Raw genomic sequence first — 17,124 nt, 5'->3', positions numbered from 1 at the left:
CAATTCATGAACAAGTATCCAGCAGGCTGCACAAGACTGTCTCCCTCCTTTGCCAAGGTGATGATATTGCAAAAGGCCTCATCATTCTTCTACATCTGTTTATTTTCCCCTCTGATGTGCCCTCTGGAATGGAACTACAAATCAAGTTTACAGCAAGAAAAAGGTATGTGTATCCAGGCAGAATGAGAAGAAAGGTTTGCAGAGGGACCAAGGTCTCTCCTAAAACATGGACAGCCACACAACACTGAGGAGATTCTCTTCCCCAGAAGGCTTGCTTTTTTTGGAAGCGCTCTGCGTCCAGCTGGTCTTTGAGATTTGTATTACTTACAAGTAGTATTTTAGTTGCTCAACTTTGGTTATCATGAGGCATTCTGTCACCTGTCGTGATCCCCCTGACGTCTATTTCTTTGTATCTCCTGTATTTGGATACTGAAATACAGCCAAATACTGCTCATTTGGTCATGGCATCTGTCCTTCAGGTGGATGAGCTTCAGCAACCTCTAAGCTTACTCCTGTTTCCTATCTCTTTAGTTACAGTAGATGTGCATCTTTGCAAAGACCCAGTACACTTGAGAATGGTTTCAAGAGAGACAAACCATTCCTTGTTTTGCATGTAGTTCAGTACAGTGCCTCATTTGATTTCTCACTTCCAAAAACTTCTTACAATTTTGTTCAGAGGTGTAAATGTTTAGATAACTACAAGTTATCTTGCAGTAAGTTCTTTGTCCAACAAACAGTAAACCAAACAAATGGATAATTTTCCATTTTTGGAGAGAAGGGTGTTATGGGGGGACTGTGTCAAAGGCCTTACTAAAGTCCAGATAGATGACACTAGGGCTCCTCTCTTGTCTGCTGATGCAGTTACACCAACATGAAAAGTGACCAGGTTGGTCAGGCAGGACCTGCCCTTGGTGAATCCATGCTGGTCACCTCCCTCTCTTCCATATGCTTTAGCATAGATTCCAGGAGGATCTTCTCCATGATCTGACCTAGTACTGAGGTGAGGGTGACAGGGCTGTAGCTCCTGGGGTCATCCTTTCTACCTTTCTTAAAAATGGGTATAATGTTGCCTTTTTTCCAGTCACCAGGGACTTCACTTGACCACCATGACTATTCAGCTATCATCAAGAGAGACTTGTCGACTTCTTCGACCAGTTCCCCCAGGACTTTAAACCCTGACACCATTCTTTCAAACACTGCAGTCAGGGCCTCTGGGGGCAGATCTCCTCCTTATTCTCTTCCCTCTCGCTGGGCTGTTTACCCTGGGGATTGCTTCCAGTTTGCCCTCATATGGCTGATGAACTGGGCAGATGGCATATGGGGGGCAAGTGGATGAAGAATCTCACATTCAAAGCAACAGCCTTATTGCTTTTTCTTGAGCTGGTGCTTTACACAAGCAGAACACTTCTAATGTTAGCTGCTGCACCATTTGGGAGTGAACAGTGGCAGCTCCCAGCAGGGAAGACAGACAGAGGGATGCGCGCCAGGGGTTGTGCCCTCCCTTGGCAGCCCTGCCATGAGCACTCAGTTCCCACAGATTGCACCTGTGCTCACTACTTCTTCCTCCCCAGATCCCCTCCCAGTGTCACTCTGAGCCTGCCCCTGCCCTGCTTCCTGTCTGCTCCATGGCAATGATGAAGCTTCCACCTAGTGCTAGGCTCCTCATTGCTTCAGCTGAGGGCAAACACAGGCGAGCCTTTGCAGGGCAAGCAGAGAAGTGCTCAAGGTCAGAAAAAGAACCACTAGGATGCAATGGTTAAAATCCAGTAGCCATAAAACCTCTGTAATCTTAAAGGAAATTACAGCTCCTCCATCCAGCACACCTTCCCCAGCCTCCAGGAGAATCACAACAGATTTTAGATTCATTATCCAGCCGTAGATGCCAATTTTTCCTTTTTATCTCCTCAGTACTGTCATCTTGTGTGATTAAATAGGGATCGGTGGAGTCACTGCATGAGATAAAGATAGCTTAGTCACAGAGCACATGCTGATTCACCTTTGGCTGTTTTTTATTTGGCTTCCAAAGACAGGAATCCTGCTCATGAGCATACAAAGCTAACAATATTCATGAGGCAAAGGTCTTAATCTCACTTGGAGCCTCACTCTGCTAGTGATAATGAACTTAAAACTGTTCATATTGAGAAGACAGCCCTGTAAATCAGACCCTCCTTTTGAATATTAGCATGGTTAAAAAAGCTAAAAGCAGTCAGTGAATGAATGGAGTAAGCACGAAGTGCACAACATAAGGAGTGACATTGGTGCAGCTGATAGACACAGATTGTGAACGGGAACCATGCTAGATACTCTGTCATGGTGGGCGTGATGATGTGGACTCAATGCCCAGGTTTTCCTCTTTACTGATGCCATCTGGTAAGGACTGTATTTGTGATTCCCTGTGATTTGGGCAGGTAAGTAGGCTCCACACTCAGCAGAAGAGCTTTGTCTACTCCCCTGACTTTTTCCTCTGCATGGTTTGTAGAGGTGTAAGACAGTACAGAGTCTTTTTTGGAGACAGAAGACCAAGGAGTACTGGAGAAATCAGCCAATGGCCTGATCATCCTTGGGATCTACAGGAAACACCTCTAACCTCACTTAAATGTCTTCTCCTCTGAGATGTGGACTAAATAAAGGAAAACAGCCCATGTCTTTTTGCAGTATTTTAGCAGCATTTTGCTTAATGATGGCTGCTGTTCTCAATGACTGTCCTGTTAAACTTCACATTTGTTAAAATACAGAACTGTAGCACTGGAAGAGGTTCAGTCCTTTCAGAAGAGAGACTACAGAATATCCCTGTGAAACTGACAGATAGTTGAGGTCTACAATAGACATGATCAACAGAGATAAAATTAATGTTAATCACAAGAATCAGACTCACATACCGAATTAAACGTTATATATTGATCGCCTTGATTGCTGAGGTTCGCTGCTTCGGAGCCAGAGTCGGGGCGGCTGATCGCGGGGTGCACAGGGGATTCGCTCGGTTTCCCTCACCCAGCGGTTCCCGAGGCATCAGAGCAGCCTGGCAGCTCTCGCGAGAGTGGCTGGCGGGCCTGGGGCGTTGCCAGGGCAACGGCTCTCCAACCGTGCCCACTGCCCAGAAATTGCTTCTAGGAGGGCACTGCCCACCAAGACAAAGAGAAGGAGTATTGTCACTGTCGTTGTCACTGAAACAAGTGACAGGTGCGGGAGCACCTGTTAATGACCTGGTAACGGGGTGAGGGCAGAGCCAGCACTACCAGTAGCAGGGCAGGGCTGTTCATTCGCACCCTTGTTAAGGCTATTCTAATTTGTGCTAGTGTTAGTGGGTTTGCCATGGCTGCCCCCCGCGGAAGGCTACTGCCAGGAAGAATGTGGAGACCCAGACAGAGGTCCCCTGCACACGTATGAGGAAGGCTGCAGCCAAGAAGAGTGTGGAGACCCAGACTGAGGTCCCAAAACAGCACGCTAGTGTACAGGTCACTGGCAGTGATGAGTGCCACAGCCTGACCTTTGCAGTGCCAGGTGATGGAGGCAGCGCTTGTGTAAGGTGTGACCAGATAAATGACTTACTCAATCTTGTGGTCCGCCTGAAGGAGGAGGTGGAGAGCTGAGGACCATAAAGGATTGTGAGAGGGAGACTGATTGGTGATGCCAGTCCCTATCAGCCCTGAGATCCTGGCACGCAGCTGAGGCTCCACACAGAGCATGTCACCCCTTGTCGCCTTGCAAACAGGTGATAGAGGGGAATCAGCAGGCAGACTGTGTTCCTACTCCAGTGAGCCCCCTGTCCTCTCCTATCCCTAGCAATACTAATGAAGTACTGGGGGGGGGGGCTGTGGCAAAGCACTGTAAGCACTGTAACCCTCTCCCAAAAGGACAAGGTGATATCCACCACACAGTGGTGGAGCCCCTGCCGTTGTTGCCGAGCAGAGCAAGGCAATTTGAGAGAGAAGGATGAGTGGAAACGGATACTGACTCAGTGAAGTGGGCATCCCCTGTCCCGACCATCCTCGGCTCCCCAGGTATCTCTGTGGAATAGATATGAGGCCCTGGAAGTCGAGGGAGAGGTGAGTGCAGGTGTGGAGGGAGGCCCACCCGTGAGGGTGCCTCAGGTGAAGCAGTTGACCCCACGCCTCAAGACTTCCTCCACCCGGAAGGACAGAAGTGTGGTTGTCATAGGCAGCTCCTTGCTGAGAGGAACGGAGGGTCCTATATGTCAGCCTGACCCTACCCGCAGGGAGGTGTGCTGCCTCCCTGGGGCCAAGGGTCAGAGACGTTTCTAGGAGACTTCCCGGACTGATCCACCCTTCTGATTACTACCCACTATTGATAGTTCAGGCTGGCAGTGACGAAGTCACTGAGAAAAGCCTGAAGACTATCAAGGATGACTTCAGGAGACTGGGGGAGGTAGTTGAAGGAACAGGTGTGCAGGTGATTTTTTCTTCTGTACCTTCAGTGGCAGGGAAGGATACTGGGAGGATTCAAAAAGCCGACCTCTTAAATAAATGGCTTAAGAGTTGGTGCAAACATAGGAATTTTTTTTTTTTTTTTTTTTTAACACGGGGCAATTTACTTGGCACCTGGCATGATGGCTGCAGGTGGAAGCAGCCTGTCTCTGAGGGGTATGAGAATTCTAGCTGAGGAACTGGCGGGACTTATTGACAGGTCTTTAAACTAGGTATGAAGGGGGAAGGGGACAAAATGAGGGCCGCTGGGGCTGAGGGGGTAGTTCAAGGCTCATAACAGAGCTTGCTGGGTGAAGAGACTGGAGTTCCTATGCATGGTGAGAGGCGGGAGGATGCTGCTTCCCTTAAGTGTCTGTACACTAATGCACGCAGCATGGGAAATAAACGGGAAGAGTTGGAGATCTGCATGTGGTTGCAAGGCCATGATCTCATTGCAATCACAGAGATGTGGTGGGACAGCTCTCATGACTGGAATGTTGCCATAGAGGGCTGTGTGCTTTTTAGGAAAGATCAGCTGGCAAGGGAAGGTGGTGGAGTTGCTCTTTATGTGAGAGAGCAGTTAGAATGTATTGAACTCCACTTGGGGGAGAGTGACGTAGCAGTGGAGAGCTTGTGGGTGAGAATCAAGGGTCAGGCTGGTAAGGGTGACACTGTTGTGGGTGTGTACTACAGGCCCCCTGATCAGGAAGAGGAGGTTGATGAGGCCTTCAATAAGCCATTAGAAGTAGCATCACATTCCCAGGTGCTGGTGCTTATGGGGGACTTCAATTATCCTGATATTTGCTGGATGAGCAACTTGGCCAAGCATGCACGGTCCAGACAGTTCTTGCAATGTGTTGAAGACAACTTTCTGATGCAGGTGGTGGAGGAACCGACACAGGGAGGGGTGTTACTGGACCTTATTCTCACTAACAAGGAAGGACTTGTTAAGGAAGTAAAGGTTTGGGGCAGCTTGGGTTGTAGTGATCACGAGATGGTGGAGTTCAAGATCCTGAATGGAAGGAGCAAAGCAAAAAGTAGGATTGCTACCCTGGACTTTAGGAGAGCCAACTTTGATCTCTTCTGGGACCTACTTGGAGCTATCCCGTGGGCTAGGGTGTTAGAAGGTAAGGGGGCCTGTGAGAACTGGTCAGCATTTAAACAGCTCTTCTTCCAAGCTCAGGATCAGTGAGCAAGAAATTGGGAAGGGATGGCAGGAAACCTGCATGGATGAGCAAGGAGCTCATGAGCAAACTCAAAGGGAAGACGAAGGTCCACGAAATGTGGAAAAAGGGTCTGACCACTTGAGAAGAATATATGCAGGGATGCAATGAGGAAGGCTAAAACACATCTGGAATTGAATCTGGCAAAAGTGATAAAGGATAATTTAAAAGGATTTTTTAAGTATATTAACAGTAAAAGGAAGACTAGGGAGAATGTGGACCCCCTACGAGGTGTGGGGGGTGTTCTGGTAACAGGGGATGCTGAGAAGGCAGAGATACTGAATGCCTTCTTTGCTTTTGTCTTCAGTGAAAAAGCTCTCCCTCAGGAATCCCAGACCCTGGAGGTTAGTGAGAGGGTCTGGGGAATGGGAGACTTTCTTTAGTCAGGGAAGAGGTGGTCTATGAGCGCCTAGGCAATGCTAATGTTCATAAATCCATGGGACCCGATGGGTGCATCCACGGGTGCTGAGGGAGCTTGCAGAGGTGATTGCTGAACCACACTCTATCATCTTTGAGAGATCTTGGATAATGGGGGATGTGCCTGATGACTGGAGGATAGCCAATGTCACTCTAGTCTTCAAAAAGGGCAAGAAGGAAGATCCGGGTAATTATAAGCCAGTCAGCCACACCTCTGTCCCTGGAAAAGTGATGGAACAGCTTGTGCTGGGTGCCATCTCCAAGCAACTGGAAGAAAAGGAGGTTATTAGGAGTAGCCAGCATGGGTTCACCAAGGGGAGGTCATGCTTGACCAACCTGGAGGCCTTCTAAGATGTTGTCACTGGCTGGGTGGATGGGGGGAGGGCGGTGGATGTAGTTTACCTTGATTTCAGAGAGGCATTTGATACTGTCTCCCATGATATCCTTATAACAAAGCTAAGGAAGTGTGGGTTAGATGAGTGGACAGTGAAGTGGGTTGAGAACTGGCTGTCTGGCAGAGAGCAGAGGATTGTCATTGGCGGTGCAGAGTCCAGTTGGAGACCTGTAACCAGCAGTGTCCCCGAGGAGTCCGTGCTGGGTCCAATCTTGATCAACATCTTCATCAATGACTATCATGGTGTTATCCGTGACAGTGACCCAAGGGAAACCAAAAAGGGAGAGAGGAGAGAAAAAGAAACTGCGTCAGTGGCCATGCGGCTGCCCAAGCAGAGCCGTGCTCCGGGGGGAGGGGTTAAACAGCGAGAAGAGATGAGTCTACAAAAACAGCGGCATGATCTGAGAAGGAACAGTAACTTTACTAAATCTAATAAAATTGAACAATTGAGAGAGAGATAAAATTTCCAAACCAAGAGCTGTGAGCTTACGTTAAGGAGGAAAACTGCAGGGGAAGCACACGTGCTGAACCTCCACGGCTGCCGAGAGGAATGCGCCAAGGCAGAGTGCTGCCTGGCATCCGGAGTTCCGCCCCTCTGATGTTCCCAACAGCATTAACTCCTTAACTGCTGCATGATGGTCTGATGTGGAATAATATGTGTCTCTTTCTTGCTAGTGGGTGGTGACGTACTGGTGATTTTGTCAAACACATCTCCTGGAATGTGACGACGTCCATCTTGCCACTTTACTCCTAGGAACAGAATTTCTTGGGCAGGTCCCTTGACTTTGTTCCGTTTAATAGCAAAACCAGCACCCAGAAGAATTTGGTTCATAGGTTCATAAGGTTGGAAAGGACCTACAAGATCATCTAGTCCAACCATCCTCCTATCACTATCCCTACCCAACTACTAAATCAAATCCCTAAATATAATTTGGATTATTCGCTCTCCTTTTTCAAAAACTTCCTCTGCTGTATCACCCCACACAACAATGTCATCAATGTACTGGAGGTGCTCAGGTGCCCCACCCTGTTCCAGTGTGGTTTGAATCAGCCCATGGCAGATGGTTGGGCTGTGTTTCCACCCCTGGGGCAAACGGTTCCAGGTGTACTGAACGCCCCTCCAGGTGAAAGCAAACTGTGGTCTGCGCTCTGTGGCCAAAGGAATAGAAAAGAATGCATTGGCAATGTCAGTGGTGGCATACCACTTGGCTGCTTTTGACTCCAGTTCATATTGCAGCTCCAATATATCTGGTACAGAGGCACTCAGTGGGGGTGTGACTTCATTCAGGCCATGGTAATCTACCGTCAGCCTCCACTCTCCACTGGCTTTACACACCGGCCATATGGGGCTGTTAAACGGTGAGTGGGTTTTGCTGATCACTCCCTGGCTCTCTAGCTGATGGATCAAGTTATGAATGGGGAGCAAGGAATCCCTGTTGGTGCGGTACTGCCGTCTGTGGACTGGTTTTGTAGCAGTAGGTACCTGCTGCTCTTTCACCTTCAGTACCCCCACAGCAGAGGGATCTTCTGACAGGCCAGGTAAAATAGACAGCTGCTGAATGTTGTCTGCATCTACAGCAGCTATTCCAAAAGCCCATCGGTACCCCTTGGGATCCTTGAAATGTCCCCTTCTGAGATAGTCAATACCGAGTATGCATGGAGCCCCCTGTCCAGTCACTATGGGATGCTTCTGCCAGGTTTTACCGGTGAGGCTTATTTCTGCCTCCAACACAGACAGTTCCTGAGAACCCCCAGTCACTCCAGAAATATGAATCAATTCTGTCCCTTTATAACTCGAGGGCATCAGAGTGCACTGTGCACCAGTGTCCACCAGTGCCTTATATCTTTGTGGCTCTAATGTGCCAGGCCATCTAATCCACACAGTCCAATACACTGTGTTATCCCTTTCCCTCCCCTGGCTGAGGGCAGGGCCCCTCTATTGGTTACCTGCAGTGACGGGAGCAATTTCGTTGGTGGCTGATCTCTGCTGTAGTTCTCTCACCCGTGCTCGCAGTGCAGGAGAGGGTTTTTTATGCCACTTCCTCATGTCCTCTCCGTTTTCTCGTAAGAAACTCCACATGGCCACACGTGACATGATGTTACTGCTGTCATTTGCTCGAGCAGAGAGGCAGTTGCCTTTGGTGGCTGAGACTTTCAACAGTTTGATCAATTGCTTCATCAGGTTCTTTGGGTCATGCTCGTCTTCATCAGGTGTTTCCAATACCGACACAGGTTCATCCCTATTCATCAGTAATGACTGTTCGTCCAGTATAGTTTTCTGTATCTTCTTTATCTCACCTACTTCTTCTGCTACTGCTGACACAGCTGCAATGGAAGCACATGATGGTGGAAACTGTTGTTCAAAGTTTTGGAGTGTAATAGTCAATTCATAAACTGGGAGTCTTCTGTCTTGACCCTCGAATCTATGGAACATTGCTACCAGTGTACTTGCGTAACTTTCTGGTGCTGTTTTTGAGAGCTTACGATATACATCCGGTGTACACCTTACTCTATCAGGATCACGGTCCTGGTGTGGATTGTTAGGGATGAAATTGGGATCATACAGCATCTCTACTATGGCTGTTTCTCTCAAAAAATTGGATGCCTTTCTCCACAGTGTTCCATCTTTCCACCTTAGGCTCCAGATCATCTTCGTAAGGATATCTATCCTTTACAGCCACTAGTACTCGTTCCCAGAGGGTAGCGACTCCATTCAGACATCTGCCAATTCCTCTGTCAATAGCTGGGTCTCGAGCAATGCTTCCCAGTTGGCGGGCTTCGCTGCCACCTAGGGACATGCTGCTGGCACTGTTGTCCCAACACCGCAGCAACCAGGTGACAATAGATTCACCTGAGCACCGTACAAACTCCTTTCTTGGACCTTGTATTTCAGTCATCTTTAGGGGCCGATGAATAGTGGTAACAGTGACTTTATCATCATCACTGTCGTCTCCATGTCTCTCACTTTTCTTAGTGGCCTTTCTAGGTGGTGGTGGTGGTGGTGCTGAGGAGGGCCCCTCGCCTGGATCTTCCTCTACTTTCTCTGCTTCTTCTTCTTTCCGTTCCTAGGCGCGAGGACACTCGTGTCCATTTCTGGCCTTCCACAGGGGCAACCAACACTGATGCCGGTGCTTCCTGTGATTGGTCAGGTCTAACTTCGAGATTTTCATTTTTGCTTTGGACCTTGGTTTGGAAACCATTTCTCTCCAGAATATCAATTATAGCTCGATAAGCACAAGCCAGACCCCAAACAATACATTCCTTCTCAGATCGTCCTGAGTCACGTGACTCCTTACCTAAATACTCACTGAATTTCTCAGGATCCCACAGGTGCTCAAGATCAAAACTGCATAACACCGGGGGTCCCCATGCTTCTAATTTCTTTCCTAATTTTTTGCCACCTTCCCTGCCATTCAACACTCTCTGGTTTTGAGGAACGCTCCCTCTACATGATGTAAATTACTGTTGCCGAGAGTTCATTCAGGAAAACAGATAACACAGTTGCCAGGCTGACATCCTGAATATAGGTAAAGACCTGAAAAGAGTACCTGGAAACCAATCCAAATGCCGTATAATCTGTCACGTTAGCCAGGGTGTTTAGGCAGGAGGTATATAACCCCCTCAGCACACTAAATTAGCTGTATGCATACATTACTCCGGTGCTGAACATGAGGAGCTTAAAAAGACGCCAGCATGCTATAAGGTACATGAAAAACCTTAGTCCACTTAGCACCAGATTTACAATGGAGTACAAATACTGCACTGCCCACGTTCTCCACCAATAATTGTCACGGTGTTATCCGTGACAGTGACCCAAGGGAAACCGAGAGGGGAGAGAGGAGAGAAAAAGAAACTGTGTCAGTGGCCGCGCGGCCGACCGAGCAGAGCCGCGCTCCGGGAGGGGGAGGGGGAAACAGCGGGAAGAGATGGGTCTACAAGAAAACAACGGCTCGATCTGAGAAGGAACGGTAACTTTACTAAATATAATAAAATTGAATAATTGAGAGAGAGATAAAAATTTCCAAACCAAAAGCTGTGAGCTTATGTTAAGGAGAAAACTGCAGGGGAAGCACAGGGCAGCTGAGAGGAATGCGCGCCTCAGACAGAGCACCGCCTGGCATCCGGTGCGGAGCTCCGCCCCTCCCCTCTGCTGCTCCCACAACATTAACTCCTTAACCGCCTGCATGATGCTCTGATGTGGAATACCGGCATCAAAACCACAAAACCACAACAATAAGTATCTGAGATGTGGGGGACAAAGTGGCAAGGCCAGACTCTTTTCAGCAGCGTGTGGAGACAGGACAAGGGGGAACGGCCAGAAACTGCAGCACAGGAGGTTTCGCATGAATGTGTGCAAGAACTTCTTTATGGTGAGGGTGACAGAGCACTGGCACGGGCTGCACAGGGGGTTGTCGAATCTTCTTCTCTGGAGATAATCAAGACCCACCTGGACACCTACTCGTGCAACCTGGTGTAGGGAACCTGCTTTGGCAGGGGGGTTGGGCTCAATGATCTCTTGAGGTGCCTTCCAACGCCTATGATTCTATGATATTTATGTGGAAAGTCTGTTCTTTACAACCCAAAAGCGTTATATGAGGATGCAGGAATGCCAAGATAAGGGAGAGGAATATTAATATTCTTACTACAGCCTACTTTAAAGTTCATTGGTGCTGCAACTTGAATGATGAGTCCAAACCTCATGTTTAGATTGTTCTCCTTCTAAGTGGGAAGAACTCCACGCTCTTGTTTTAATAGCCTAATCCATTCTGTTGAATTTTCTATTTGCTAAAACACATACTTGCAGCACTGGAAGGGGTTCAGTCTTTTCAGAAGAGAGACTTACTCGAGTCTTCTTTCATCTTCTGCCACGGAATTCAGGGCCCAATCTGGGTCTGGCTCGATTGCTCACAGAGCAGGGAAGCACGACAGAACTCAATATGAATGATCAGCTTCCCCTTTATTGTTAGTAACACAGAGATTATATAGTTTCTCTACAGTTTCTCTCTAGCGAGCGTGCCAGCTTATCATTGGTTGCCAGTGAGTTGCTAGTGATAGTTGCTGAGCATGTTGCTACAACATTGAGAATTGCTAGGCATAGTATACATACAACATAGATGATTGCTAAGCAAGTGTTGTGGTTTTGTGGTTTTGATGCCGGTATTCCACATCAGAGCATCATGCAGGCAGTTAAGGAGTTAATACTGTTGGGAGCAGCAGAGGGGCGGAACTTCGCACCAGATGCCAGGCGGGTGCTCTGCCTGGACGCGTTCCTCTCGGCTGACATGGATGTCCTTAACGTAAGCTCACAGCTTTTGGTTTGGAAATTTTCTCTCTCTCAATTGTTCCATTTTATTAGATTTAGTAAAGTTACCGTTACTTCTCAGATCGTACCGTTGTTTTTTGTAGACCCATCTCTTCCTGCTGTTTCCCCTTCCCCGCTGGAGTGCGCGGCTCTGCTCGGGCGGCCGTGTGGCCACTGACGCAGTTTTTTTTCTTTTTTTTCTCTCCTCTCTCCCTTCTCGGTTTCCCTTGGGTCACTGTCACGGATAACACCGTGACAGCAAGGTATCAGCAACATAGATGATTGTTAGGCAATTGCTAGGCAATGTATACAACAAACACTAAATAGTTTCTAGATATAGCAGGCAACTATGCAGTCCCGTTACTCTTGAGCAGTCATCTGGCCATATCCATTGTTCAGGTAAGTTTTGCCTTGGGCTAGGTTTCACCTTAAGTTGTTTACTACTTAGCCCATGGATATCGTGACCTTCTGCCAGTATCCAGTACCTTTTCCATAACTATGCAGTCTGTACTGCCACTTAGGCTATGCTCGTACATATCATCATGGCCACCCTGTTCCTGCAGCCATTCCCCAGCAATCTTCCTCATGTTACTATAGAGACTTATAGAGGTTGACATTGCACAGGTCAGTGATGCATCTGGTACCACTCTCACTTTCTGATGGCTGGTTCTGGTGATGCTGGTGGCAATTACCAGTCGGTATCACATTCTGCACTCTCCTAATCCTCTTATTGAAAAAGAAAAAAGAAAAAGAAAACAGGAAAAAGGTGAAATATGGCAGAAAAGATGCATAAAAACTCTGAGGAATATTTTCACACATATTTGGGTTGACTTATTTCCTTTTATATAGCACTGGAAAAAGCCATGAAGAACCAAGGATGCCTCAGTTTGACAGAGGCAGGTTTTAGTAAAAACCACATCTTAGCTCTCCAACCCAGCCACACTCAGTGAGATTGACTGTGAGGGCTAACATCTCACAAATGAGCATTGTGCACCTGGCATCATTCCCTTCTGCTGAGCATTTCCTTCGGTCACAAGTACAGGCAAGAGGAGACTGCCTGTGCTGATACTGATACAAATAATTGGCAGTCTTTGAGCTTGGACATTTTCAATGATATATTCTCCTAATATTTCCTCAACAGTCATATTCCCTTTCTTCTATTTCCCTTTACCTTTTTTCCTTCATTAGTTGTAATTTTCCAGGTAGTCATGTAACACGCATTAATCTACATATACGCTCTCATCTGTGCCACTGCCACAATGCACACATACAGTTCTACAAGATCCTTACAATCATGCTGGCATTTTGCAACTACAAGTTATCATTACCTCCATGTTTTAAATATTTCTATGATACTTTCCCAGGGAATTGATGAAGAAAACGAAAAAAAAAACCCCAACCCAAAAAACAACAAAAACGTTGTATGGTATTATATTGTATTGTCTATTTCAGAGGGAAAGATAAAGCGGACTGGGAGTCACGAGACTGTTCCTGTTCTGCCCACCTTGGCTCTGTGTTCTCCATGGCCATCTCGCATACAGCACTAGAGCGAGGCCTTTGGTTTTGGACCACCTCATTTCTTTCATTTGTTAGCTTCAATTCCGATTGTATTGTATTATACTGCATTACCTCACGTTATCTTAACATGAGCCGGCAGTGTGCCCAGGTGACCAAGAAGGCCAACAGCATCCTGGCCTGTATTAGAAATAGTGTAGCCAGCAGGAGCAGGGAGGTGATCATCCCCCTGTACTCATCTCTGGTGCGGCCGCACCTCGAGTACTGTGTTCAGTTTTGGGCCCCTGTTGTGGTTTTGTGTTTTTGATGCCGGTATTCCACATCAGAGCATCATGCAGCAGTTAAGGAGTTAATGCTGGGGGAGCAGCAGAGGGGAGGGGCGGAGCTCCGCACCGGATGCAGGCGGCGCTCGGTCTGGGCGCCTTGCTCTGGGCTGCCGTGGAGGCTCAGCACGTGTGCTTCCCCTGCGGGTCCTCCTTAGCGTAAGCTCACAGCTTTTGGTTTGAAAATTTTTCTCTCTCTTTCAATTGTTCAATTTTATTAGATTTAGTAAAAGTTACCGTTCCTTCTCAGATCGTGCCGTTGTTTTCTTGTAGACCCATCTCTTCCCGCCGTTTCCCCCTCCCCCTCCCGGAGCGCGGCTCTGCTCGGGCGGCCGCGCGGCCACTGACGCAGTTTCTTTTTTTTTTTCTCTCCCCTCTCCCTTCTCGGTTTCCTTTGGGTTACTGTCACGGACAACACCGTGACAATTATTGGTGGAGAATGCGGGCAGTGCAGTATTGGCTCTCCATTGTAAATCTGGTGCAGAGTGGACTAAGGTTTTTCATGTACCTTACAGCATGCTGGCGTCTTTTTAAGCTCCTCGCGTTCAGCACCGGAGTAGTGTGGATATACAGCTACTTTAGTGTGCTGAGGGGGTTACATGCCTCCTACCTAAACACCCTGGCTAACGTGACAGATTATGCGGCATTTGGAACGGTTTCCAATTACTCTTTTCAGGTCTTTACCTATATTCAGGATGTCAGCCCGGCAGTTGTGGCAGCTGTGTTATCTGTTTTTCTGAATGCACTCTTGGCAATAGTAATTTACATCATGTGGAGGAAGCTTTCCTCAAAACCAGAGAGTGTTGAATGGCAGGGAAGGTGGAAAAAATTAGGAAAGAAATTAGAAGCGTGGGGACCCCCGGTGTTATGCAATTTTGATCTTGAGCACCTGTGGGACCCTGAGAAATTCAGTGAGTGTTTAGGTAAGGAGTCATGGGACTCAGGACGATCTGAGAAGGAATGTATTGTTTGGGGTCTGGCTTGTGCTTATCGAGCCATAATTGATATTCTGGAGAGAAATGGTTTCCAAACCAAGGTCCAAAGCAAAAATGAAAACCTCGAAGTTAGACCTGACCAATCACAGGAAGCACCGGTATCAGTGTCGGTTGCCCCTGTGGAAGGCCAGAAATGGACACGGCCGTCCTCGCGCCTAGAACGGAAAGAAGAAGAAGCAGAGAAAAAAAAGGAAGATCCAGGCGAGGGGCCCTCCTCAGCACCACCACCACCACCACCACCACCTAAAAAGGCCACTAAGAAAAGTGAGAGACATGGAGAAGACAGCGATGATGATGGAGTCACTGTTACCACTACTCGTCGGCCCCTAAAGATGACTGAAATACAAGGTTCAAGAAAGGAGTTTGTACGGCGCTCGGGTGAATCTATTGTCACCTGGTTGCTGCGGTGTTGGGACAGCGGTGCCAGCAGCGTGTCCCTAGATGGCAGTGAAGCCCGCCAACTGGCAAGCATTGCCCGAGACCCAGCTATCGACAGAGGAATTGGCAGATGTCTGAATGGAGTCGCTACCCTCTGGGAACGAGTACTAGTGGCTGTAAAGGATAGATACCCTTACAAAGATGATCTGGAGCCTAAGGTGGAAAGATAGAACAACGTGGAAAGATAGAACACCGTGGAGAAAGGCATCCAATTTTTGAGAGAAACAGCCGTAGTAGAGATGCTGTATGATCCCAATTTCGTCCCTAACAATCCACACCAGGACCGTGATCCTGATAGAGTAAGGTGCACACCTGATGTATATCGCAAGCTCTCAGAAACAGCACCAGAGAGGTACGCAAGTACACTGGTAGCAATGTTCCATAGATTCGAGGGTCAAGACAGGAGACTCCCAGTTTATGAATTGACTATTACACTCCAAAACTTTGAACAGCAGTTTCCACCATCACGTGCTTCCATTGCAGCTATAGTAGCAGAAGAAGTAGGTGAGATTAAGGAGACACAGAAAACTATACTGGACGAACTGTCATTACTGATGAATAGGGATGAACCTGTGTCAGTATTGGAAACACCTGATGAAGACGAGCATGACGCAAAGAATCTGATGAAGCAATTTATCAAACTGTTGAAAGTCTCGGCCACGAAAGGCAACCGCCCCTCTGCACGAGCAAATGACGGCAGTAACATCATGTCACGTGTGGCCATGTGGAGTTTCTTACGAGAAAACGGAGAGGACATGAGGAAGTGGCATAAAAAACCCACTCCTGTACTGCGAGCACGGGTGAGAGAACTACAGCAGAGATCAGCCACCAATGAAATTGCTCCCGTCACTGCAGGTAACCAATAGAGGGGCCCTGCCCTCAGCCAGGGGAGGGAAAGGGATAACACAGTGTATTGGACTGTGTGGATTAGATGGCCTGGCACATTAGAGCCACAAAGATATAAGGCACTGGTGGACACTGGTGCACAGTGCACTCTGATGCCCTCGAGTTATAAAGGGACAGAGTTGATTCATATTTCTGGAGTGACTGGGGGTTCTCAGGAACTGTCTGTGTTGGAGGCAGAAATAAGCCTCACCGGTAAAACCTGGCAGACGCATCCCATAGTGACTGGACAGGGGGCTCCATGCATACTCGGTATTGACTATCTCAGAAGGGGACATTTCAAGGATCCCAAGGGGTACCGATGGGCTTTTGGAATAGCTGCTGTAGATGCAGACAACATTCAGCAGCTGTCTGTTTTACCTGGCCTGTCAGAAGATCCGTCTGTTGTGGGGGTACTGAAAGTGAAAGAGCAGCAGGTACCCATCGCTACAAAAACAGTGCACAGACGGCAGTACCGCACCAACAGGGATTCCTTGCTCCCCATTCATAACTTGATCCGTCAGCTAGAGAGCCAGGGAGTGATCAGCAAGACTCACTCACCTTTTAACAGCCCCATATGGCCGGTGCGTAAAGCCAGTGGAGAGTGGAGGCTGACGGTAGATTACCGTGGCCTGAATGAAGTCACACCCCCACTGAGTGCTGCTGTGCCAGATATGTTGGAGCTGCAATATGAACTGGAGTCAAAAGCAGCCAAGTGGTATGCCACTATAGACATTGCTAATGCATTCTTTTCTGTTCCTTTGGCCACAGATTGCAGACCACAGTTTGCTTTCACCTGGAGGGGCGTTCAGTACACCTGGAACCATTTGCCTCAGGGGTGGAAACACAGCCCAACCATCTGCCATGGGCTGATTCAAACCACACTGGAACAGGGTGGGGCACCTGAGCACCTCCAGTACATTGATGACATTGTTGTGTGGGGTGATACAGCAGAGGAAGTTTTTAAAAAAGGAGAGCAAATAATCCGAATTCTTCTGGGTGCTGGTTTTGCTATTAAACGGAACAAAGTGAAGGGACCTGCCCAAGAAATTCAATTCCTTGGAGTAAAATGGCAAGATGGACGTCGTCACATTCCAGGAGATGTGATTGACAAAATCACCAGTATGTCACCACCCACCAGCAAGAAAGAGACACAGTCTTTTCTGGGTGTAGTAGGTTTTTGGAGGATGCACATCCCAAACTACAGCCTC

Source organism: Cyrtonyx montezumae, unplaced genomic scaffold (assembly GCF_038088225.1).
Source record: "Cyrtonyx montezumae isolate F1298 unplaced genomic scaffold, pur_monq_1.0 scaffold_8, whole genome shotgun sequence".
In the NCBI taxonomy this organism is placed as follows: Eukaryota; Metazoa; Chordata; class Aves; order Galliformes; family Odontophoridae; genus Cyrtonyx; species Cyrtonyx montezumae.
This window is presented reverse-complemented; position numbering follows the sequence as displayed.